The sequence below is a fragment of the Pseudorasbora parva genome, chromosome 5, assembly GCF_024679245.1.
Source record: "Pseudorasbora parva isolate DD20220531a chromosome 5, ASM2467924v1, whole genome shotgun sequence".
Classification (NCBI taxonomy): Eukaryota; Metazoa; Chordata; class Actinopteri; order Cypriniformes; family Gobionidae; genus Pseudorasbora; species Pseudorasbora parva.
Window position 1 is genome coordinate 4,597,670 of NC_090176.1, and position 21,175 is coordinate 4,618,844.

The following is a 21,175-nucleotide window of genomic DNA, read 5'->3' on the forward strand; positions in this document are numbered from 1 at the left end:
AGCAGAAACAGCGACCAACTTTTGACAGAAAGTATGAATTGTTTGCAACGCCAAGACTATCTATCTCCCTTTTACATTATACACATTTTAATTTGTGAGTCTGAAGATTTTCTTCTGCTTCCTGAATACAGGTTTCCATAGTGTAGTGGTTATCACGTTCGCCTCACACGCGAAAGGTCCCCAGTTCGAAACTGGGTGGAAACAACTTGAGCAATTTTTACTATATGTGCTGAAATGGCTCTAAGGTAAGTGGATATCCAGCTACAAAGGCTAAAAGCTATTTGAAGGCAATCATACTAAGGATCTCAAGCCAGACTCCAATGGTGAATTATCTCTGTTCTGTTGTTTGTGGAATCTACACAGACTGACACTCTGCTTGCGGTGCAGATTATGGGATGAACCTGTCTTGGAAAAAGGCCACTAAACTCACTGTGAGGTTTCTGTAGTGTAGTGGTTATCACGTTCGCTTTACACGCGAAAGGTCCCCAGTTCGAAACTGGGCAGAAACAAATCGAGTGTTTTTTAACTAAACATGCTGAAATGGATCTCCGGCAAGCGCATTTCCACACTACAAAGGCTCCAATTTCAAGCTAGTTGAAGGCAATCGTGCTAAGGATCTCAAGACAGACTACCAAGCCCAATGAGCACTTTCCTGTTGCTTGTGGAATTTACACAGACCAACACTCTGATTGCAGGGCAGATTATGGGATGAACCTGTCTTGGAAAAAGGCAATTAAGCTCACCATGAGGTTTCTGTAGTGTAGTGGTTATCACGTTCGCCTAACACGCGAAAGGTCCTCGGTTCGAAACCGAGCAGAAACAGCAGTCAGGTTTTGACAGAAAGTATAGATTGTTTGCGACGCTAAGAGTATTTAGCTCTCTTTTACATTATAAGTTTTTTAAAATTCGTGATTCGCAAGACTTCCTTATGCTACCTCAAGACAGGTTTCCATAGTGTAGTGGTTATCACGTTCGCCTCACACGCGAAATGTCCCCAGTTCGAAACTGGGTGGAAACATCTTGAGTAATTTTTACTATATGTGCTGAAATGGCTCTCAGGTTAGTGGATTTCCATGCTACAAAGGCTAAAAGCTATTTGAAGGCAATCATACTAAGGATCTCAAGCCAGACTCCAATGGTGAATTATCTCTGTTCTGTTGTTTGTGGAATCTACACAGACTGACACTCTGCTTGAGGTGCAGATTATGGGATGAACCTGTCTTGGAAAAAGGCCACTAAACTCACTGTGAGGTTTCTGTAGTGTAGTAGTTATCACGTTCGCTTTACACGCGAAAGGTCCCCAGTTCGAAACTGGGCAGAAACAAATTGAGTGTTTTTTAACTAAACATGCTGAAATTGATCTCCGGCAAGCGCATTTCCACACTACAAAGGCTCCAATTTCAAGCTAGTTGAAGGCAATCGTGCTAAGGATCTCAAGACAGACTACCAAGCCCAATGAGCACTTTCCTGTTGCTTGTGGAATTTACACAGACCAACACTCTGATTGCAGGGCAGATTATGGGATGAACCTGTCTTGGAAAAAGGCAATTAAGCTCACCATGAGGTTTCTGTAGTGTAGTGGTTATCACGTTCGCCTAACACGCGAAAGGTCCTCGGTTCGAAATCGAGCAGAAACAGCGGTCAGCTTTTGACAGAAAGTATAGATTGTTTGCGACGCTAAGAGCATTTAGCTCTCTTTTACATTATACGTTTTTTAAAATTCGTGATTCGCAAGACTTCCTTATGCTATCTCAAGACAGGTTTCCATAGTGTAGTGGTTATCACGTTCGCCTCACACGCGAAAGGTCCCCAGTTTGAAACTGGGTGGAAACATCTTGAGTAATTTTTACTATATGTGCTGAAATGGCTCTCAGGTTAGTGGATTTCCATGCTACAAAGGCTCCAATTTCAAGCTAGTTGAAGGCAATCGTGCTAAGGATCTCAAGTCAGACTACCATGATGAATTAGCTCTGTCCTGTTGTTTGTGGAATTTACACAGACCAACACTCTGATTGCAGGGCAGATTATGGGATGAACCTGTCTTGGAAAAAGGCAATTAAGCTCACCATGAGTTTTCTGTAGTGTAGTGGTTATCACGTTCGCCTAACACGCGAAAGGTCCTCGGTTCGAAACCGAGCAGAAACAGCCGTCAGCTTTTGACAGAAAGTATAGATTGTTTGCGACGCTAAGAGTATTTAGCTCTCTTTTACATTATACGTTTTTTAAAATTCGTGATTCGCAAGACTTCCTTATGCTACCTCCAGACAGGTTTCCATAGTGTAGTGGTTATCACGTTCGCCTCACACGCGAAAGGTCCCCAGTTCGAAACTGGGTGGAAACATCTTGAGTAATTTTTACTATATGTGCTGAAATGACTCTCAGGTTAGTGGATTTCCATGCTACAAAGGCTATAATTTCAAGCTATTTGGAGGCAATCATACTAAGGACCTCAAGTCAGACTACCATGATGAATTAGCTCTGTCCTGTTGTTTGTGGAATCTACACAGACTGACACTCTGCTTGCAGTGCATATTATTGGATGAACCTGTCTTGGAAAAAGACCACTCAACCCAAAGTGAAGTTTATGTAGTGTAGTGGTTATCACGTTCGCTTTACACGCGAAAGGTCCCCAGTTCGAAACTGGGCAGAAACAAATTGAGTGTTTTTTAACTAAACATGCTGAAATGGATCTCCGGCAAGCGCATTTCCACACTACAAAGGCTCCAATTTCAAGCTAGTTGAAGGCAATCATGCTAAGGATCTCAAGACAGACTACCAAGCCCAATGAGCACTTTCCTGTTGCTTGTGGAATTTACACAGACCAACACTCTGCTTGCAGGGCAGATTATGGGATGAACCTGTCTTGGAAAAAGGCAATTAATCTCGCCATGACGTTTCTGTAGTGTAGTGGTTATCACGTTCGCCTAACACGCGAAAGGTCCTCGGTTCGAAACCAAGCAGAAACAGCGGCCAACTTTTGACAGAAAGTATGAATTCTTTGCAACGCCAAGAGTATCTATCTCCCTTTTACATTATACACGTTTTAATTTGTGAGTCTGAAAATTTTCTTCTGCTTTCTGAAGACAGGTTTCCATAGTGTAGTGGTTATCACGTTCGCCTCACACGCGAAAGGTCCCCAGTTCGAAACTGGGTGGAAACAACTTGAGCAATTTTTACTATATGTGCTGAAATGGCTCTAAGGTAAGTGGATATCCAGCTACAAAGGCTAAAAGCTATTTGAAGGCAATCATACTAAGGATCTCAAGCCAGACTCCAATGGTGAATTATCTCAGTTCTGTTGTTTGTGGAATCTACACAGACAGACACTCTGCTTGCGGTGCAGATTATGGGATGAACCTGTCTTGGAAAAAGGCCACTCAACTCACTGTGAGGTTTCTGTAGTGTAGTGGTTATCACGTTCGTTTTACACGCGAAAGGTCCCCAGTTCGAAACTGGGCAGAAACAAATCTAGTGTTTTTTAACTAAACATGCTGAAATGGATCTCCGGCAAGCGCATTTCCACACTACAAAGGCTCCAATTTCAAGCTAGTTGAAGGCAATCGTGCTAAGGATCTTAAAACAGACTACCAAGCCCAATGAGCACTTTCCTGTTGCTTGTGGAATTTACACAGACCAACACTCTGCTTGCAGTGCATATTATTGGATGAACCTGTCTTGGAAAAAGACCACTCAACCCAAAGTGAAGTTTCTGTAGTGTAGTGGTTATCACGTTCGCCTAACACGCGAAAGGTCCTCGGTTCGAAACCGAGCAGAAACAGCGGTCAGCTTTTGACAAAAAGTATGAATTGTTTGCAACGCCAAGAGTATCTATCTCCCTTTTACATTATACACGTTTTAATTTGTGAGTCTGAAGATTTTCTTCTGCTTCCTGAAGACAGGTTTCCATAGTGTAGTGGTTATCACGTTCGCCTCACACGCGAAAGGTCCCCAGTTCGAAACTGGGTGGAAACAACTTGAGCAATTTTTACTATATGTGCTGAAATGGCTCTAAGGTAAGTGGATATCCAGCTACAAAGGCTAAAAGCTATTTGAAGGCAATCATACTAAGGATCTCAAGCCAGACTCCAATGGTGAATTATCTCTGTTCTGTTGTTTGTGGAATCTACACAGACTGACACTCTGCTTGCGGTGCAGATTATGGGATGAACCTGTCTTGGAAAAAGGCCACTAAACTCACTGTGAGGTTTCTGTAGTGTAGTGGTTATCACGTTCGCTTTACACGCGAAAGGTCCCCAGTTCGAAACTGGGCAGAAACAAATTGAGTGTTTTTTAACTAAACATGCTGAAATGGATCTCCGGCAAGCGCATTTCCACACTACAAAGGCTTCAATTTCAAGCTAGTTGAAGGCAATCGTGCTAAGGATCTCAAGACAGACTACCAAGCCCAATGAGCACTTTCCTGTTGCTTGTGGAATTTACACAGACCAACACTCTGCTTGCAGGGCAGATTATGGGATGAACCTGTCTTGGAAAAAGGCAATTAAGCTTGCCATGAGGTTTCTGTAGTGTAGTGGTTATCACGTATGCCTAACACGCAAAAGGTCCTCGGTTCGAAACCGAGCAGAAACAGCGGTCAGCTTTTGACAGAAAGTATAGATTGTTTGCGACGCTAAGAGTATTTAGCTCTCTTTTACATTATACGTTTTTTAAAATGCGTGATTCGCAAGACTTCCTTATGCTACCTCCGGACAGGTTTCCATAGTGTAGTGGTTATCACGTTCGCCTCACACGCGAAAGGTCCCCAGTTCGAAACTGGGTGGAAACATCTTGAGTAATTTTTACTATATGTGCTGAAATGGCTCTCAGGTTAGTGTTTTTCCATGCTACAAAGGCTATAATTTCAAGCTATTTTGAGGCAATCATACTAAGGACCTCAAGTCAGACTACCATGATGAATTAGCTCTGTCCTGTTGTTTGTGGAATCTACACAGACTGACACTCTGCTTGCAGTGCATATTATTGGATGAACCTGTCTTGGAAAAAGACCACTTAACCCAAAGTGAAGTTTCTGTAGTGCAGTCGTTATCACGTTCGCCTAACACGCGAAAGGTCCTCGATTCGAAACCGAGCAGAAACAGCGCCCAACTTTTGACAGAAAGTATGAATTGTTTGCAACGCCAAGAGTATCTATCTCCCATTTACATTATACACATTTTAATTTGTGAGTCTGAAGATTTTCTTCTGCTTCCTGAAGACAGGTTTCCATAGTGTAGTGGTTATCACGTTCGCCTCACACGCGAAAGGTCCCCAGTTCGAAACTGGGTGGAAACAACTTGAGCAATTTTTACTATATGTGCTGAAATGGCTCTAAGGTATGTGGATATCCAGCTACAAAGGCTAAAAGCTATTTGAAGGCAATCATACTAAGGATCTCAAGCCAGACTCCAATGGTGAATTATCTCTGTTCTGTTGTTTGTGGAATCTACACAGACTGACACTCTGCTTGCGGTGCAGATTATGGGATGAACCTGTCTTGGAAAAAGGCCACTAAACTCACTGTGAGGTTTCTGTAGTGTAGTGGTTATCACGTTCGCTTTACACGCAAAAGGTCCCCAGTTCGAAACTGGGCAGAAACAAATCGAGTGTTTTTTAACTAAACATGCTGAAATGGATCTCCGGCAAGCGCATTTCCACACTACAAAGGCTCCAATTTCAAGCTAGTTGAAGGCAATCGTGCTAAGGATCTCAAGACAGACTACCAAGCCCAATGAGCACTTTCCTGTTGCTTGTGGAATTTACACAGACCAACACTCTGATTGCAGGGCAGATTATGGGATGAACCTGTCTTGGAAAAAGGCAATTAAGCTCACCATGAGGTTTCTGTAGTGTAGTGGTTATCACGTTCGCCTAACACGCGAAAGGTCCTCGGTTCGAAACCGAGCAGAAACAGCAGTCAGGTTTTGACAGAAAGTATAGATTGTTTGCGACGCTAAGAGTATTTAGCTCTCTTTTACATTATAAGTTTTTTAAAATTCGTGATTCGCAAGACTTCCTTATGCTACCTCAAGACAGGTTTCCATAGTGTAGTGGTTATCACGTTCGCCTCACACGCGAAATGTCCCCAGTTCGAAACTGGGTGGAAACATCTTGAGTAATTTTTACTATATGTGCTGAAATGGCTCTCAGGTTAGTGGATTTCCATGCTACAAAGGCTAAAAGCTATTTGAAGGCAATCATACTAAGGATCTCAAGCCAGACTCCAATGGTGAATTATCTCTGTTCTGTTGTTTGTGGAATCTACACAGACTGACACTCTGCTTGAGGTGCAGATTATGGGATGAACCTGTCTTGGAAAAAGGCCACTAAACTCACTGTGAGGTTTCTGTAGTGTAGTAGTTATCACGTTCGCTTTACACGCGAAAGGTCCCCAGTTCGAAACTGGGCAGAAACAAATTGAGTGTTTTTTAACTAAACATGCTGAAATTGATCTCCGGCAAGCGCATTTCCACACTACAAAGGCTCCAATTTCAAGCTAGTTGAAGGCAATCGTGCTAAGGATCTCAAGACAGACTACCAAGCCCAATGAGCACTTTCCTGTTGCTTGTGGAATTTACACAGACCAACACTCTGATTGCAGGGCAGATTATGGGATGAACCTGTCTTGGAAAAAGGCAATTAAGCTCACCATGAGGTTTCTGTAGTGTAGTGGTTATCACGTTCGCCTAACACGCGAAAGGTCCTCGGTTCGAAATCGAGCAGAAACAGCGGTCAGCTTTTGACAGAAAGTATAGATTGTTTGCGACGCTAAGAGCATTTAGCTCTCTTTTACATTATACGTTTTTTAAAATTCGTGATTCGCAAGACTTCCTTATGCTATCTCAAGACAGGTTTCCATAGTGTAGTGGTTATCACGTTCGCCTCACACGCGAAAGGTCCCCAGTTTGAAACTGGGTGGAAACATCTTGAGTAATTTTTACTATATGTGCTGAAATGGCTCTCAGGTTAGTGGATTTCCATGCTACAAAGGCTCCAATTTCAAGCTAGTTGAAGGCAATCGTGCTAAGGATCTCAAGACAGACTACCAAGCCCAATGAGCACTTTCCTGTTGCTTGTGGAATTTACACAGACCAACACTCTGATTGCAGGGCAGATTATGGGATGAACCTGTCTTGGAAAAAGGCAATTAAGCTCACCATGAGTTTTCTGTAGTGTAGTGGTTATCACGTTCGCCTAACACGCGAAAGGTCCTCGGTTCGAAACCGAGCAGAAACAGCCGTCAGCTTTTGACAGAAAGTATAGATTGTTTGCGACGCTAAGAGTATTTAGCTCTCTTTTACATTATACGTTTTTTAAAATTCGTGATTCGCAAGACTTCCTTATGCTACCTCCAGACAGGTTTCCATAGTGTAGTGGTTATCACGTTCGCCTCACACGCGAAAGGTCCCCAGTTCGAAACTGGGTGGAAACATCTTGAGTAATTTTTACTATATGTGCTGAAATGACTCTCAGGTTAGTGGATTTCCATGCTACAAAGGCTATAATTTCAAGCTATTTGGAGGCAATCATACTAAGGACCTCAAGTCAGACTACCATGATGAATTAGCTCTGTCCTGTTGTTTGTGGAATCTACACAGACTGACACTCTGCTTGCAGTGCATATTATTGGATGAACCTGTCTTGGAAAAAGACCACTCAACCCAAAGTGAAGTTTATGTAGTGTAGTGGTTATCACGTTCGCTTTACACGCGAAAGGTCCCCAGTTCGAAACTGGGCAGAAACAAATTGAGTGTTTTTTAACTAAACATGCTGAAATGGATCTCCGGCAAGCGCATTTCCACACTACAAAGGCTCCAATTTCAAGCTAGTTGAAGGCAATCATGCTAAGGATCTCAAGACAGACTACCAAGCCCAATGAGCACTTTCCTGTTGCTTGTGGAATTTACACAGACCAACACTCTGCTTGCAGGGCAGATTATGGGATGAACCTGTCTTGGAAAAAGGCAATTAATCTCGCCATGACGTTTCTGTAGTGTAGTGGTTATCACGTTCGCCTAACACGCGAAAGGTCCTCGGTTCGAAACCAAGCAGAAACAGCGGCCAACTTTTGACAGAAAGTATGAATTCTTTGCAACGCCAAGAGTATCTATCTCCCTTTTACATTATACACGTTTTAATTTGTGAGTCTGAAAATTTTCTTCTGCTTTCTGAAGACAGGTTTCCATAGTGTAGTGGTTATCACGTTCGCCTCACACGCGAAAGGTCCCCAGTTCGAAACTGGGTGGAAACAACTTGAGCAATTTTTACTATATGTGCTGAAATGGCTCTAAGGTAAGTGGATATCCAGCTACAAAGGCTAAAAGCTATTTGAAGGCAATCATACTAAGGATCTCAAGCCAGACTCCAATGGTGAATTATCTCAGTTCTGTTGTTTGTGGAATCTACACAGACAGACACTCTGCTTGCGGTGCAGATTATGGGATGAACCTGTCTTGGAAAAAGGCCACTCAACTCACTGTGAGGTTTCTGTAGTGTAGTGGTTATCACGTTCGTTTTACACGCGAAAGGTCCCCAGTTCGAAACTGGGCAGAAACAAATCTAGTGTTTTTTAACTAAACATGCTGAAATGGATCTCCGGCAAGCGCATTTCCACACTACAAAGGCTCCAATTTCAAGCTAGTTGAAGGCAATCGTGCTAAGGATCTTAAAACAGACTACCAAGCCCAATGAGCACTTTCCTGTTGCTTGTGGAATTTACACAGACCAACACTCTGCTTGCAGTGCATATTATTGGATGAACCTGTCTTGGAAAAAGACCACTCAACCCAAAGTGAAGTTTCTGTAGTGTAGTGGTTATCACGTTCGCCTAACACGCGAAAGGTCCTCGGTTCGAAACCGAGCAGAAACAGCGCCCAACTTTTGACAAAAAGTATGAATTGTTTGCAACGCCAAGAGTATCTATCTCCCTTTTACATTATACACGTTTTAATTTGTGAGTCTGAAGATTTTCTTCTGCTTCCTGAAGACAGGTTTCCATAGTGTAGTGGTTATCACGTTCGCCTCACACGCGAAAGGTCCCCAGTTCGAAACTGGGTGGAAACAACTTGAGCAATTTTTACTATATGTGCTGAAATGGCTCTAAGGTAAGTGGATATCCAGCTACAAAGGCTAAAAGCTATTTGAAGGCAATCATACTAAGGATCTCAAGCCAGACTCCAATGGTGAATTATCTCTGTTCTGTTGTTTGTGGAATCTACACAGACTGACACTCTGCTTGCGGTGCAGATTATGGGATGAACCTGTCTTGGAAAAAGGCCACTAAACTCACTGTGAGGTTTCTGTAGTGTAGTGGTTATCACGTTCGCTTTACACGCGAAAGGTCCCCAGTTCGAAACTGGGCAGAAACAAATTGAGTGTTTTTTAACTAAACATGCTGAAATGGATCTCCGGCAAGCGCATTTCCACACTACAAAGGCTTCAATTTCAAGCTAGTTGAAGGCAATCGTGCTAAGGATCTCAAGACAGACTACCAAGCCCAATGAGCACTTTCCTGTTGCTTGTGGAATTTACACAGACCAACACTCTGCTTGCAGGGCAGATTATGGGATGAACCTGTCTTGGAAAAAGGCAATTAAGCTTGCCATGAGGTTTCTGTAGTGTAGTGGTTATCACGTATGCCTAACACGCAAAAGGTCCTCGGTTCGAAACCGAGCAGAAACAGCGGTCAGCTTTTGACAGAAAGTATAGATTGTTTGCGACGCTAAGAGTATTTAGCTCTCTTTTACATTATACGTTTTTTAAAATGCGTGATTCGCAAGACTTCCTTATGCTACCTCCGGACAGGGTTCCATAGTGTAGTGGTTATCACGTTCGCCTCACACGCGAAAGGTCCCCAGTTCGAAACTGGGTGGAAACATCTTGAGTAATTTTTACTATATGTGCTGAAATGGCTCTCAGGTTAGTGTTTTTCCATGCTACAAAGGCTATAATTTCAAGCTATTTTGAGGCAATCATACTAAGGACCTCAAGTCAGACTACCATGATGAATTAGCTCTGTCCTGTTGTTTGTGGAATCTACACAGACTGACACTCTGCTTGCAGTGCATATTATTGGATGAACCTGTCTTGGAAAAAGACCACTTAACCCAAAGTGAAGTTTCTGTAGTGCAGTCGTTATCACGTTCGCCTAACACGCGAAAGGTCCTCGATTCGAAACCGAGCAGAAACAGCGCCCAACTTTTGACAGAAAGTATGAATTGTTTGCAACGCCAAGAGTATCTATCTCCCATTTACATTATACACATTTTAATTTGTGAGTCTGAAGATTTTCTTCTGCTTCCTGAAGACAGGTTTCCATAGTGTAGTGGTTATCACGTTCGCCTCACACGCGAAAGGTCCCCAGTTCGAAACTGGGTGGAAACAACTTGAGCAATTTTTACTATATGTGCTGAAATGGCTCTAAGGTATGTGGATATCCAGCTACAAAGGCTAAAAGCTATTTGAAGGCAATCATACTAAGGATCTCAAGCCAGACTCCAATGGTGAATTATCTCTGTTCTGTTGTTTGTGGAATCTACACAGACTGACACTCTGCTTGCGGTGCAGATTATGGGATGAACCTGTCTTGGAAAAAGGCCACTAAACTCACTGTGAGGTTTCTGTAGTGTAGTGGTTATCACGTTCGCTTTACACGCAAAAGGTCCCCAGTTCGAAACTGGGCAGAAACAAATCGAGTGTTTTTTAACTAAACATGCTGAAATGGATCTCCGGCAAGCGCATTTCCACACTACAAAGGCTCCAATTTCAAGCTAGTTGAAGGCAATCGTGCTAAGGATCTCAAGACAGACTACCAAGCCCAATGAGCACTTTCCTGTTGCTTGTGGAATTTACACAGACCAACACTCTGATTGCAGGGCAGATTATGGGATGAACCTGTCTTGGAAAAAGGCAATTAAGCTCACCATGAGGTTTCTGTAGTGTAGTGGTTATCACGTTCGCCTAACACGCGAAAGGTCCTCGGTTCGAAACCGAGCAGAAACAGCAGTCAGGTTTTGACAGAAAGTATAGATTGTTTGCGACGCTAAGAGTATTTAGCTCTCTTTTACATTATAAGTTTTTTAAAATTCGTGATTCGCAAGACTTCCTTATGCTACCTCAAGACAGGTTTCCATAGTGTAGTGGTTATCACGTTCGCCTCACACGCGAAATGTCCCCAGTTCGAAACTGGGTGGAAACATCTTGAGTAATTTTTACTATATGTGCTGAAATGGCTCTCAGGTTAGTGGATTTCCATGCTACAAAGGCTAAAAGCTATTTGAAGGCAATCATACTAAGGATCTCAAGCCAGACTCCAATGGTGAATTATCTCTGTTCTGTTGTTTGTGGAATCTACACAGACTGACACTCTGCTTGAGGTGCAGATTATGGGATGAACCTGTCTTGGAAAAAGGCCACTAAACTCACTGTGAGGTTTCTGTAGTGTAGTAGTTATCACGTTCGCTTTACACGCGAAAGGTCCCCAGTTCGAAACTGGGCAGAAACAAATTGAGTGTTTTTTAACTAAACATGCTGAAATTGATCTCCGGCAAGCGCATTTCCACACTACAAAGGCTCCAATTTCAAGCTAGTTGAAGGCAATCGTGCTAAGGATCTCAAGACAGACTACCAAGCCCAATGAGCACTTTCCTGTTGCTTGTGGAATTTACACAGACCAACACTCTGATTGCAGGGCAGATTATGGGATGAACCTGTCTTGGAAAAAGGCAATTAAGCTCACCATGAGGTTTCTGTAGTGTAGTGGTTATCACGTTCGCCTAACACGCGAAAGGTCCTCGGTTCGAAATCGAGCAGAAACAGCGGTCAGCTTTTGACAGAAAGTATAGATTGTTTGCGACGCTAAGAGCATTTAGCTCTCTTTTACATTATACGTTTTTTAAAATTCGTGATTCGCAAGACTTCCTTATGCTATCTCAAGACAGGTTTCCATAGTGTAGTGGTTATCACGTTCGCCTCACACGCGAAAGGTCCCCAGTTTGAAACTGGGTGGAAACATCTTGAGTAATTTTTACTATATGTGCTGAAATGGCTCTCAGGTTAGTGGATTTCCATGCTACAAAGGCTCCAATTTCAAGCTAGTTGAAGGCAATCGTGCTAAGGATCTCAAGACAGACTACCAAGCCCAATGAGCACTTTCCTGTTGCTTGTGGAATTTACACAGACCAACACTCTGATTGCAGGGCAGATTATGGGATGAACCTGTCTTGGAAAAAGGCAATTAAGCTCACCATGAGTTTTCTGTAGTGTAGTGGTTATCACGTTCGCCTAACACGCGAAAGGTCCTCGGTTCGAAACCGAGCAGAAACAGCCGTCAGCTTTTGACAGAAAGTATAGATTGTTTGCGACGCTAAGAGTATTTAGCTCTCTTTTACATTATACGTTTTTTAAAATTCGTGATTCGCAAGACTTCCTTATGCTACCTCCAGACAGGTTTCCATAGTGTAGTGGTTATCACGTTCGCCTCACACGCGAAAGGTCCCCAGTTCGAAACTGGGTGGAAACATCTTGAGTAATTTTTACTATATGTGCTGAAATGACTCTCAGGTTAGTGGATTTCCATGCTACAAAGGCTATAATTTCAAGCTATTTGGAGGCAATCATACTAAGGACCTCAAGTCAGACTACCATGATGAATTAGCTCTGTCCTGTTGTTTGTGGAATCTACACAGACTGACACTCTGCTTGCAGTGCATATTATTGGATGAACCTGTCTTGGAAAAAGACCACTCAACCCAAAGTGAAGTTTATGTAGTGTAGTGGTTATCACGTTCGCTTTACACGCGAAAGGTCCCCAGTTCGAAACTGGGCAGAAACAAATTGAGTGTTTTTTAACTAAACATGCTGAAATGGATCTCCGGCAAGCGCATTTCCACACTACAAAGGCTCCAATTTCAAGCTAGTTGAAGGCAATCATGCTAAGGATCTCAAGACAGACTACCAAGCCCAATGAGCACTTTCCTGTTGCTTGTGGAATTTACACAGACCAACACTCTGCTTGCAGGGCAGATTATGGGATGAACCTGTCTTGGAAAAAGGCAATTAATCTCGCCATGACGTTTCTGTAGTGTAGTGGTTATCACGTTCGCCTAACACGCGAAAGGTCCTCGGTTCGAAACCAAGCAGAAACAGCGGCCAACTTTTGACAGAAAGTATGAATTCTTTGCAACGCCAAGAGTATCTATCTCCCTTTTACATTATACACGTTTTAATTTGTGAGTCTGAAAATTTTCTTCTGCTTTCTGAAGACAGGTTTCCATAGTGTAGTGGTTATCACGTTCGCCTCACACGCGAAAGGTCCCCAGTTCGAAACTGGGTGGAAACAACTTGAGCAATTTTTACTATATGTGCTGAAATGGCTCTAAGGTAAGTGGATATCCAGCTACAAAGGCTAAAAGCTATTTGAAGGCAATCATACTAAGGATCTCAAGCCAGACTCCAATGGTGAATTATCTCAGTTCTGTTGTTTGTGGAATCTACACAGACAGACACTCTGCTTGCGGTGCAGATTATGGGATGAACCTGTCTTGGAAAAAGGCCACTCAACTCACTGTGAGGTTTCTGTAGTGTAGTGGTTATCACGTTCGTTTTACACGCGAAAGGTCCCCAGTTCGAAACTGGGCAGAAACAAATCTAGTGTTTTTTAACTAAACATGCTGAAATGGATCTCCGGCAAGCGCATTTCCACACTACAAAGGCTCCAATTTCAAGCTAGTTGAAGGCAATCGTGCTAAGGATCTTAAAACAGACTACCAAGCCCAATGAGCACTTTCCTGTTGCTTGTGGAATTTACACAGACCAACACTCTGCTTGCAGTGCATATTATTGGATGAACCTGTCTTGGAAAAAGACCACTCAACCCAAAGTGAAGTTTCTGTATTGTAGTGGTTATCACGTTCGCCTAACACGCGAAAGGTCCTCGGTTCGAAACCGAGCAGAAACAGCGCCCAACTTTTGACAAAAAGTATGAATTGTTTGCAACGCCAAGAGTATCTATCTCCCTTTTACATTATACACGTTTTAATTTGTGAGTCTGAAGATTTTCTTCTGCTTCCTGAAGACAGGTTTCCATGGTGTAGTGGTTATCACGTTCGCCTCACACGCGAAAGGTCCCCAGTTCGAAACTGGGTGGAAACAACTTGAGCAATTTTTACTATATGTGCTGAAATGGCTCTAAGGTAAGTGGATATCCAGCTACAAAGGCTAAAAGCTATTTGAAGGCAATCATACTAAGGATCTCAAGCCAGACTCCAATGGTGAATTATCTCTGTTCTGTTGTTTGTGGAATCTACACAGACTGACACTCTGCTTGCGGTGCAGATTATGGGATGAACCTGTCTTGGAAAAAGGCCACTAAACTCACTGTGAGGTTTCTGTAGTGTAGTGGTTATCACGTTCGCTTTACACGCGAAAGGTCCCCAGTTCGAAACTGGGCAGAAACAAATTGAGTGTTTTTTAACTAAACATGCTGAAATGGATCTCCGGCAAGCGCATTTCCACACTACAAAGGCTTCAATTTCAAGCTAGTTGAAGGCAATCGTGCTAAGGATCTCAAGACAGACTACCAAGCCCAATGAGCACTTTCCTGTTGCTTGTGGAATTTACACAGACCAACACTCTGCTTGCAGGGCAGATTATGGGATGAACCTGTCTTGGAAAAAGGCAATTAAGCTTGCCATGAGGTTTCTGTAGTGTAGTGGTTATCACGTATGCCTAACACGCAAAAGGTCCTCGGTTCGAAACCGAGCAGAAACAGCGGTCAGCTTTTGACAGAAAGTATAGATTGTTTGCGACGCTAAGAGTATTTAGCTCTCTTTTACATTATACGTTTTTTAAAATGCGTGATTCGCAAGACTTCCTTATGCTACCTCCGGACAGGGTTCCATAGTGTAGTGGTTATCACGTTCGCCTCACACGCGAAAGGTCCCCAGTTCGAAACTGGGTGGAAACATCTTGAGTAATTTTTACTATATGTGCTGAAATGGCTCTCAGGTTAGTGTTTTTCCATGCTACAAAGGCTATAATTTCAAGCTATTTTGAGGCAATCATACTAAGGACCTCAAGTCAGACTACCATGATGAATTAGCTCTGTCCTGTTGTTTGTGGAATCTACACAGACTGACACTCTGCTTGCAGTGCATATTATTGGATGAACCTGTCTTGGAAAAAGACCACTTAACCCAAAGTGAAGTTTCTGTAGTGCAGTCGTTATCACGTTCGCCTAACACGCGAAAGGTCCTCGATTCGAAACCGAGCAGAAACAGCGCCCAACTTTTGACAGAAAGTATGAATTGTTTGCAACGCCAAGAGTATCTATCTCCCATTTACATTATACACATTTTAATTTGTGAGTCTGAAGATTTTCTTCTGCTTCCTGAAGACAGGTTTCCATAGTGTAGTGGTTATCACGTTCGCCTCACACGCGAAAGGTCCCCAGTTCGAAACTGGGTGGAAACAACTTGAGCAATTTTTACTATATGTGCTGAAATGGCTCTAAGGTATGTGGATATCCAGCTACAAAGGCTAAAAGCTATTTGAAGGCAATCATACTAAGGATCTCAAGCCAGACTCCAATGGTGAATTATCTCTGTTCTGTTGTTTGTGGAATCTACACAGACTGACACTCTGCTTGCGGTGCAGATTATGGGATGAACCTGTCTTGGAAAAAGGCCACTAAACTCACTGTGAGGTTTCTGTAGTGTAGTGGTTATCACGTTCGCTTTACACGCAAAATGTCCACAGTTCGAAACTGGGCAGAAACAAATTGAGTGTTTTTTAACTAAACATGCTGAAATGGATCTCCGGCAAGCGCATTTCCACACTACAAAGGCTCATATTTCAAGCTAGTTGAAGGCAATCGTGCTAAGGATTTCAAGACAGACTACCAAGCCCAATGAGCACTTTCCTGTTGCTTGTGGAATTTACACAGACCAACACTCTGCTTGCAGGGCAGATTATGGGATGAACCTGTCTTGGAAAAAGGCAATTAAGCTCACCATGAGGTTTCTGTAGTGTAGTGGTTATCACGTTCGCCTAACACGCGAAAGGTCCTCGGTTCGAAACCGAGCAGAAACAGCGGTCAGCTTTTGACAGAAAGTATAGATTGTTTGCGACGCTAAGAGTATTTAGCTCTCTTTTACATTATACGTTTTTTAAAATTCGTGATTCGCAAGACTTCCTTATGCTACCTCAAGACAGGTTTCCATAGTGTAGTGGTTATCACGTTCGCCTCACACGCGAAATGTCCCCAGTTCGAAACTGGGTGGAAACATCTTGAGTAATTTTTACTATATGTGCTGAAATGGCTCTCAGGTTAGTGGATTTCCATGCTACAAAGGCTAAAAGCTATTTGAAGGCAATCATACTAAGGATCTCAAGCCAGACTCCAATGGTGAATTATCTCTGTTCTGTTGTTTGTGGAATCTACACAGACTGACACTCTGCTTGAGGTGCAGATTATGGGATGAACCTGTCTTGGAAAAAGGCCACTAAACTCACTGTGAGGTTTCTGTAGTGTAGTAGTTATCACGTTCGCTTTACACGCGAAAGGTCCCCAGTTCGAAACTGAGCAGAAACAAATTGAGTGTTTTTTAACTAAACATGCTGAAATTGATCTCCGGCAAGCGCATTTCCACACTACAAAGGCTCCAATTTCAAGCTAGTTGAAGGCAATCGTGCTAAGGATCTCAAGACAGACTACCAAGCCCAATGAGCACTTTCCTGTTGCTTGTGGAATTTACACAGACCAACACTCTGATTGCAGGGCAGATTATGGGATGAACCTGTCTTGGAAAAAGGCAATTAAGCTCACCATGAGGTTTCTGTAGTGTAGTGGTTATCACGTTCGCCAAACACGCGAAAGGTCCTCGGTTCGAAATCGAGCAGAAACAGCGGTCAGCTTTTGACAGAAAGTATAGATTGTTTGCGACGCTAAGAGCATTTAGCTCTCTTTTACATTATACGTTTTTTAAAATTCGTGATTCGCAAGACTTCCTTATGCTATCTCAAGACAGGTTTCCATAGTGTAGTGGTTATCACGTTCGCCTCACACGCGAAAGGTCCCCAGTTTGAAACTGGGTGGAAACATCTTGAGTAATTTTTACTATATGTGCTGAAATGGCTCTCAGGTTAGTGGATTTCCATGCTACAAAGGCTCCAATTTCAAGCTAGTTGAAGGCAATCGTGCTAAGGATCTCAAGACAGACTACCAAGCCCAATGAGCACTTTCCTGTTGCTTGTGGAATTTACACAGACCAACACTCTGATTGCAGGGCAGATTATGGGATGAACCTGTCTTGGAAAAAGGCAATTAAGCTCACCATGAGTTTTCTGTAGTGTAGTGGTTATCACGTTCGCCTAACACGCGAAAGGTCCTCGGTTCGAAACCGAGCAGAAACAGCCGTCAGCTTTTGACAGAAAGTATAGATTGTTTGCGACGCTAAGAGTATTTAGCTCTCTTTTACATTATACGTTTTTTAAAATTCGTGATTCGCAAGACTTCCTTATGCTACCTCCAGACAGGTTTCCATAGTGTAGTGGTTATCACGTTCGCCTCACACGCGAAAGGTCCCCAGTTCGAAACTGGGTGGAAACATCTTGAGTAATTTTTACTATATGTGCTGAAATGACTCTCAGGTTAGTGGATTTCCATGCTACAAAGGCTATAATTTCAAGCTATTTGGAGGCAATCATACTAAGGACCTCAAGTCAGACTACCATGATGAATTAGCTCTGTCCTGTTGTTTGTGGAATCTACACAGACTGACACTCTGCTTGCAGTGCATATTATTGGATGAACCTGTCTTGGAAAAAGACCACTCAACCCAAAGTGAAGTTTATGTAGTGTAGTGGTTATCACGTTCGCTTTACACGCGAAAGGTCCCCAGTTCGAAACTGGGCAGAAACAAATTGAGTGTTTTTTAACTAAACATGCTGAAATGGATCTCCGGCAAGCGCATTTCCACACTACAAAGGCTCCAATTTCAAGCTAGTTGAAGGCAATCATGCTAAGGATCTCAAGACAGACTACCAAGCCCAATGAGCACTTTCCTGTTGCTTGTGGAATTTACACAGACCAACACTCTGCTTGCAGGGCAGATTATGGGATGAACCTGTCTTGGAAAAAGGCAATTAATCTCGCCATGACGTTTCTGTAGTGTAGTGGTTATCACGTTCGCCTAACACGCGAAAGGTCCTCGGTTCGAAACCAAGCAGAAACAGCGGCCAACTTTTGACAGAAAGTATGAATTCTTTGCAACGCCAAGAGTATCTATCTCCCTTTTACATTATACACGTTTTAATTTGTGAGTCTGAAGATTTTCTTCTGCTTTCTGAAGACAGGTTTCCATAGTGTAGTGGTTATCACGTTCGCCTCACACGCGAAAGGTCCCCAGTTCGAAACTGGGTGGAAACAACTTGAGCAATTTTTACTATATGTGCTGAAATGGCTCTAAGGTAAGTGGATATCCAGCTACAAAGGCTAAAAGCTATTTGAAGGCAATCATACTAAGGATCTCAAGCCAGACTCCAATGGTGAATTATCTCAGTTCTGTTGTTTGTGGAATCTACACAGACAGACACTCTGCTTGCGGTGCAGATTATGGGATGAACCTGTCTTGGAAAAAGGCCACTCAACTCACTGTGAGGTTTCTGTAGTGTAGTGGTTATCACGTTCGTTTTACACGCGAAAGGTCCCCAGTTCGAAACTGGGCAGAAACAAATCTAGTGTTTTTTAACTAAACATGCTGAAATGGATCTCCGGCAAGCGCATTTCCACACTACAAAGGCTCCAATTTCAAGCTAGTTGAAGGCAATCGTGCTAAGGATCTTAAAACAGACTACCAAGCCCAATGAGCACTTTCCTGTTGCTTGTGGAATTTACACAGACCAACACTCTGCTTGCAGTGCATATTATTGGATGAACCTGTCTTGGAAAAAGACCACTCAACCCAAAGTGAAGTTTCTGTAGTGTAGTGGTTATCACGTTCGCCTAACACGCGAAAGGTCCTCGGTTCGAAACCGAGCAGAAACAGCGCCCAACTTTTGACAAAAAGTATGAATTGTTTGCAACGCCAAGAGTATCTATCTCCCTTTTACATTATACACGTTTTAATTTGTGAGTCTGAAGATTTTCTTCTGCTTCCTGAAGACAGGTTTCCATAGTGTAGTGGTTATCACGTTCGCCTCACACGCGAAAGGTCCCCAGTTCGAAACTGGGTGGAAACAACTTGAGCAATTTTTACTATATGTGCTGAAATGGCTCTAAGGTAAGTGGATATCCAGCTACAAAGGCTAAAAGCTATTTGAAGGCAATCATACTAAGGATCTCAAGCCAGACTCCAATGGTGAATTATCTCTGTTCTGTTGTTTGTGGAATCTACACAGACTGACACTCTGCTTGCGGTGCAGATTATGGGATGAACCTGTCTTGGAAAAAGGCCACTAAACGCACTGTGAGGTTTCTGTAGTGTAGTGGTTATCACGTTCGCTTTACACGCGAAAGGTCCCCAGTTCGAAACTGGGCAGAAACAAATTGAGTGTTTTTTAACTAAACATGCTGAAATGGATCTCCGGCAAGCGCATTTCCACACTACAAAGGCTTCAATTTCAAGCTAGTTGAAGGCAATCGTGCTAAGGATCTCAAGACAGACTACCAAGCCCAATGAGCACTTTCCTGTTGCTTGTGGAATTTACACAGACCAACACTCTGCTTGCAGGGCAGATTATGGGATGAACCTGTCTTGGAAAAAGGCAATTAATCTCGCCATGACGTTTCTGTAGTGTAGTGGTTATCACGTTCGCCTAACACGCGAAAGGTCCTCGGTTCGAAACCAAGCAGAAACAGCGGCCAACTTTTGACAGAAAGTATGAATTGTTTGCAACGCCAAGAGTATCTATCTCCCTTTTACATTATACACGTTTTAATTTGTGAGTCTGAAGATTTTCTTCTGCTTTCTGAAGACAGGTTTCCATAGTGTAGTGGTTATCACGTTCGCCTCACACGCGAAAGGTCCCCAGTTCGAAACTGGGTGGAAACAACTTGAGCAATTTTTACTATATGTGCTGAAATGGCTCTAAGGTAAGTGGATATCCAGCTACAAAGGCTAAAAGCTATTTGAAGGCAATCATACTAAGGATCTCAAGCCAGACTCCAATGGTGAATTATCTCAGTTCTGTTGTTTGTGGAATCTACACAGACTGACACTCTGCTTGCGGTGCAGATTATGGGATGAACCTGTCTTGGAAAAAGGCCACTCAACTCACTGTGAGGTTTCTGTAGTGTAGTGGTTATCACGTTCGCTTTACACGCGAAAGGTCCCCAGTTCGAAACTGGGCAGAAACAAAACTAGTGTTTTTTAACTAAACATGCTGAAATGGATCTCCGGCAAGCGCATTTCCACACTACAAAGGCTCCAATTTCAAGCTAGTTGAAGGCAATCGTGCTAAGGATCTTAAGACAGACTACCAAGCCCAATGAGCACTTTCCTGTTGCTTGTGGAATTTACACAGACCAACACTCTGCTTGCAGTGCATATTATTGGATGAACCTGTCTTGGAAAAAGACCACTCAACCCAAAGTGAAGTTTCTGTAGTGTAGTGGTTATCACGTTCGCCTAACACGCGAAAGGTCCTCGGTTCGAAAACGAGCAGAAACAGCGCCCAACTTTTGACAAAAAGTATGAATTGTTTGCAACGCCAAGAGTATCTATCTCCCTTTTACATTATACACGTTTTAATTTGTGAGTCTGAAGATTTTCTTCTGCTTCCTGAAGACAGGTTTCCATAGTGTTGTGGTTATCACGTTCGCCTCACACGCGAAAGGTCCCCAGTTCGAAACTGGGTGGAAACAACTTGAGCAATTTTTACTATATGTGCTGAAATGGCTCTAAGGTAAGTGGATATCCAGCTACAAAGGCTAAAAGCTATTTGAAGGCAATCATACTAAGGATCTCGGGCCAGACTCCAATGGTGAATTATCTCTGTTCTGTTGTTTGTGGAATCTACACAGACTGACACTCTGCTTGCGGTGCAGATTATGGGATGAACCTGTCTTGGAAAAAGGCCACTAAACTCACTGTGAGGTTTCTGTAGTGTAGTGGTTATCACGTTCGCTTTACACGCGAAAGGTCCCCAGTTCGAAACTGGCCAGAAACAAATTGAGTGT

At 42.9% G+C, this 21,175-nt stretch overlaps 47 non-coding genes across 47 annotated transcripts; all 47 read left to right on the forward strand.

Annotated features, from left to right (window-relative positions):
- The first annotated feature begins 131 nt into the window (after nt 1–131).
- On the forward strand, nt 132–204 carry trnav-cac (transfer RNA valine (anticodon CAC)). Its single transcript has one exon. It is a non-coding gene; the product is annotated as a tRNA-Val (tRNA).
- Nucleotides 205–436: 232 nt separating this feature from the next.
- trnav-uac (transfer RNA valine (anticodon UAC)) lies at nt 437–509 on the forward strand. The gene has a single exon. It is a non-coding gene; the product is annotated as a tRNA-Val (tRNA).
- A 240-nt stretch (nt 510–749) lies between these two features.
- Nucleotides 750–822, forward strand: trnav-aac (transfer RNA valine (anticodon AAC)). Its single transcript has one exon. It is a non-coding gene; the product is annotated as a tRNA-Val (tRNA).
- A 429-nt stretch (nt 823–1,251) lies between these two features.
- trnav-uac (transfer RNA valine (anticodon UAC)) lies at nt 1,252–1,324 on the forward strand. The gene has a single exon. It is a non-coding gene; the product is annotated as a tRNA-Val (tRNA).
- Nucleotides 1,325–2,268: 944 nt separating this feature from the next.
- On the forward strand, nt 2,269–2,341 carry trnav-cac (transfer RNA valine (anticodon CAC)). Its single transcript has one exon. It is a non-coding gene; the product is annotated as a tRNA-Val (tRNA).
- Nucleotides 2,342–2,580: 239 nt separating this feature from the next.
- trnav-uac (transfer RNA valine (anticodon UAC)) lies at nt 2,581–2,653 on the forward strand. Its single transcript has one exon. It is a non-coding gene; the product is annotated as a tRNA-Val (tRNA).
- Nucleotides 2,654–3,087: 434 nt separating this feature from the next.
- On the forward strand, nt 3,088–3,160 carry trnav-cac (transfer RNA valine (anticodon CAC)). Its single transcript has one exon. It is a non-coding gene; the product is annotated as a tRNA-Val (tRNA).
- A 232-nt stretch (nt 3,161–3,392) lies between these two features.
- Nucleotides 3,393–3,465, forward strand: trnav-uac (transfer RNA valine (anticodon UAC)). Its single transcript has one exon. It is a non-coding gene; the product is annotated as a tRNA-Val (tRNA).
- A 240-nt stretch (nt 3,466–3,705) lies between these two features.
- On the forward strand, nt 3,706–3,778 carry trnav-aac (transfer RNA valine (anticodon AAC)). Its single transcript has one exon. It is a non-coding gene; the product is annotated as a tRNA-Val (tRNA).
- A 121-nt stretch (nt 3,779–3,899) lies between these two features.
- On the forward strand, nt 3,900–3,972 carry trnav-cac (transfer RNA valine (anticodon CAC)). Its single transcript has one exon. It is a non-coding gene; the product is annotated as a tRNA-Val (tRNA).
- Nucleotides 3,973–4,204: 232 nt separating this feature from the next.
- On the forward strand, nt 4,205–4,277 carry trnav-uac (transfer RNA valine (anticodon UAC)). Its single transcript has one exon. It is a non-coding gene; the product is annotated as a tRNA-Val (tRNA).
- Nucleotides 4,278–4,713: 436 nt separating this feature from the next.
- trnav-cac (transfer RNA valine (anticodon CAC)) lies at nt 4,714–4,786 on the forward strand. The gene has a single exon. It is a non-coding gene; the product is annotated as a tRNA-Val (tRNA).
- A 433-nt stretch (nt 4,787–5,219) lies between these two features.
- Nucleotides 5,220–5,292, forward strand: trnav-cac (transfer RNA valine (anticodon CAC)). The gene has a single exon. It is a non-coding gene; the product is annotated as a tRNA-Val (tRNA).
- A 232-nt stretch (nt 5,293–5,524) lies between these two features.
- Nucleotides 5,525–5,597, forward strand: trnav-uac (transfer RNA valine (anticodon UAC)). Its single transcript has one exon. It is a non-coding gene; the product is annotated as a tRNA-Val (tRNA).
- Nucleotides 5,598–5,837: 240 nt separating this feature from the next.
- trnav-aac (transfer RNA valine (anticodon AAC)) lies at nt 5,838–5,910 on the forward strand. The gene has a single exon. It is a non-coding gene; the product is annotated as a tRNA-Val (tRNA).
- Nucleotides 5,911–6,339: 429 nt separating this feature from the next.
- On the forward strand, nt 6,340–6,412 carry trnav-uac (transfer RNA valine (anticodon UAC)). Its single transcript has one exon. It is a non-coding gene; the product is annotated as a tRNA-Val (tRNA).
- A 944-nt stretch (nt 6,413–7,356) lies between these two features.
- trnav-cac (transfer RNA valine (anticodon CAC)) lies at nt 7,357–7,429 on the forward strand. Its single transcript has one exon. It is a non-coding gene; the product is annotated as a tRNA-Val (tRNA).
- A 239-nt stretch (nt 7,430–7,668) lies between these two features.
- On the forward strand, nt 7,669–7,741 carry trnav-uac (transfer RNA valine (anticodon UAC)). The gene has a single exon. It is a non-coding gene; the product is annotated as a tRNA-Val (tRNA).
- A 434-nt stretch (nt 7,742–8,175) lies between these two features.
- Nucleotides 8,176–8,248, forward strand: trnav-cac (transfer RNA valine (anticodon CAC)). The gene has a single exon. It is a non-coding gene; the product is annotated as a tRNA-Val (tRNA).
- A 232-nt stretch (nt 8,249–8,480) lies between these two features.
- Nucleotides 8,481–8,553, forward strand: trnav-uac (transfer RNA valine (anticodon UAC)). Its single transcript has one exon. It is a non-coding gene; the product is annotated as a tRNA-Val (tRNA).
- Nucleotides 8,554–8,793: 240 nt separating this feature from the next.
- On the forward strand, nt 8,794–8,866 carry trnav-aac (transfer RNA valine (anticodon AAC)). The gene has a single exon. It is a non-coding gene; the product is annotated as a tRNA-Val (tRNA).
- A 121-nt stretch (nt 8,867–8,987) lies between these two features.
- Nucleotides 8,988–9,060, forward strand: trnav-cac (transfer RNA valine (anticodon CAC)). The gene has a single exon. It is a non-coding gene; the product is annotated as a tRNA-Val (tRNA).
- A 232-nt stretch (nt 9,061–9,292) lies between these two features.
- trnav-uac (transfer RNA valine (anticodon UAC)) lies at nt 9,293–9,365 on the forward strand. The gene has a single exon. It is a non-coding gene; the product is annotated as a tRNA-Val (tRNA).
- Nucleotides 9,366–10,307: 942 nt separating this feature from the next.
- On the forward strand, nt 10,308–10,380 carry trnav-cac (transfer RNA valine (anticodon CAC)). The gene has a single exon. It is a non-coding gene; the product is annotated as a tRNA-Val (tRNA).
- A 232-nt stretch (nt 10,381–10,612) lies between these two features.
- On the forward strand, nt 10,613–10,685 carry trnav-uac (transfer RNA valine (anticodon UAC)). Its single transcript has one exon. It is a non-coding gene; the product is annotated as a tRNA-Val (tRNA).
- A 240-nt stretch (nt 10,686–10,925) lies between these two features.
- On the forward strand, nt 10,926–10,998 carry trnav-aac (transfer RNA valine (anticodon AAC)). The gene has a single exon. It is a non-coding gene; the product is annotated as a tRNA-Val (tRNA).
- Nucleotides 10,999–11,427: 429 nt separating this feature from the next.
- trnav-uac (transfer RNA valine (anticodon UAC)) lies at nt 11,428–11,500 on the forward strand. The gene has a single exon. It is a non-coding gene; the product is annotated as a tRNA-Val (tRNA).
- Nucleotides 11,501–12,444: 944 nt separating this feature from the next.
- On the forward strand, nt 12,445–12,517 carry trnav-cac (transfer RNA valine (anticodon CAC)). The gene has a single exon. It is a non-coding gene; the product is annotated as a tRNA-Val (tRNA).
- Nucleotides 12,518–12,756: 239 nt separating this feature from the next.
- trnav-uac (transfer RNA valine (anticodon UAC)) lies at nt 12,757–12,829 on the forward strand. Its single transcript has one exon. It is a non-coding gene; the product is annotated as a tRNA-Val (tRNA).
- A 434-nt stretch (nt 12,830–13,263) lies between these two features.
- trnav-cac (transfer RNA valine (anticodon CAC)) lies at nt 13,264–13,336 on the forward strand. The gene has a single exon. It is a non-coding gene; the product is annotated as a tRNA-Val (tRNA).
- Nucleotides 13,337–13,568: 232 nt separating this feature from the next.
- trnav-uac (transfer RNA valine (anticodon UAC)) lies at nt 13,569–13,641 on the forward strand. The gene has a single exon. It is a non-coding gene; the product is annotated as a tRNA-Val (tRNA).
- Nucleotides 13,642–14,075: 434 nt separating this feature from the next.
- On the forward strand, nt 14,076–14,148 carry trnav-cac (transfer RNA valine (anticodon CAC)). Its single transcript has one exon. It is a non-coding gene; the product is annotated as a tRNA-Val (tRNA).
- Nucleotides 14,149–14,380: 232 nt separating this feature from the next.
- trnav-uac (transfer RNA valine (anticodon UAC)) lies at nt 14,381–14,453 on the forward strand. The gene has a single exon. It is a non-coding gene; the product is annotated as a tRNA-Val (tRNA).
- A 942-nt stretch (nt 14,454–15,395) lies between these two features.
- Nucleotides 15,396–15,468, forward strand: trnav-cac (transfer RNA valine (anticodon CAC)). Its single transcript has one exon. It is a non-coding gene; the product is annotated as a tRNA-Val (tRNA).
- A 232-nt stretch (nt 15,469–15,700) lies between these two features.
- trnav-uac (transfer RNA valine (anticodon UAC)) lies at nt 15,701–15,773 on the forward strand. The gene has a single exon. It is a non-coding gene; the product is annotated as a tRNA-Val (tRNA).
- A 240-nt stretch (nt 15,774–16,013) lies between these two features.
- Nucleotides 16,014–16,086, forward strand: trnav-aac (transfer RNA valine (anticodon AAC)). The gene has a single exon. It is a non-coding gene; the product is annotated as a tRNA-Val (tRNA).
- A 429-nt stretch (nt 16,087–16,515) lies between these two features.
- Nucleotides 16,516–16,588, forward strand: trnav-uac (transfer RNA valine (anticodon UAC)). Its single transcript has one exon. It is a non-coding gene; the product is annotated as a tRNA-Val (tRNA).
- Nucleotides 16,589–17,532: 944 nt separating this feature from the next.
- trnav-cac (transfer RNA valine (anticodon CAC)) lies at nt 17,533–17,605 on the forward strand. Its single transcript has one exon. It is a non-coding gene; the product is annotated as a tRNA-Val (tRNA).
- Nucleotides 17,606–17,844: 239 nt separating this feature from the next.
- Nucleotides 17,845–17,917, forward strand: trnav-uac (transfer RNA valine (anticodon UAC)). The gene has a single exon. It is a non-coding gene; the product is annotated as a tRNA-Val (tRNA).
- Nucleotides 17,918–18,351: 434 nt separating this feature from the next.
- trnav-cac (transfer RNA valine (anticodon CAC)) lies at nt 18,352–18,424 on the forward strand. Its single transcript has one exon. It is a non-coding gene; the product is annotated as a tRNA-Val (tRNA).
- Nucleotides 18,425–18,656: 232 nt separating this feature from the next.
- Nucleotides 18,657–18,729, forward strand: trnav-uac (transfer RNA valine (anticodon UAC)). The gene has a single exon. It is a non-coding gene; the product is annotated as a tRNA-Val (tRNA).
- Nucleotides 18,730–18,969: 240 nt separating this feature from the next.
- On the forward strand, nt 18,970–19,042 carry trnav-aac (transfer RNA valine (anticodon AAC)). The gene has a single exon. It is a non-coding gene; the product is annotated as a tRNA-Val (tRNA).
- A 121-nt stretch (nt 19,043–19,163) lies between these two features.
- On the forward strand, nt 19,164–19,236 carry trnav-cac (transfer RNA valine (anticodon CAC)). The gene has a single exon. It is a non-coding gene; the product is annotated as a tRNA-Val (tRNA).
- Nucleotides 19,237–19,468: 232 nt separating this feature from the next.
- trnav-uac (transfer RNA valine (anticodon UAC)) lies at nt 19,469–19,541 on the forward strand. The gene has a single exon. It is a non-coding gene; the product is annotated as a tRNA-Val (tRNA).
- A 434-nt stretch (nt 19,542–19,975) lies between these two features.
- On the forward strand, nt 19,976–20,048 carry trnav-cac (transfer RNA valine (anticodon CAC)). The gene has a single exon. It is a non-coding gene; the product is annotated as a tRNA-Val (tRNA).
- A 232-nt stretch (nt 20,049–20,280) lies between these two features.
- trnav-uac (transfer RNA valine (anticodon UAC)) lies at nt 20,281–20,353 on the forward strand. Its single transcript has one exon. It is a non-coding gene; the product is annotated as a tRNA-Val (tRNA).
- A 739-nt stretch (nt 20,354–21,092) lies between these two features.
- trnav-uac (transfer RNA valine (anticodon UAC)) lies at nt 21,093–21,165 on the forward strand. The gene has a single exon. It is a non-coding gene; the product is annotated as a tRNA-Val (tRNA).
- The last annotated feature ends 10 nt before the right edge of the window (nt 21,166–21,175 follow it).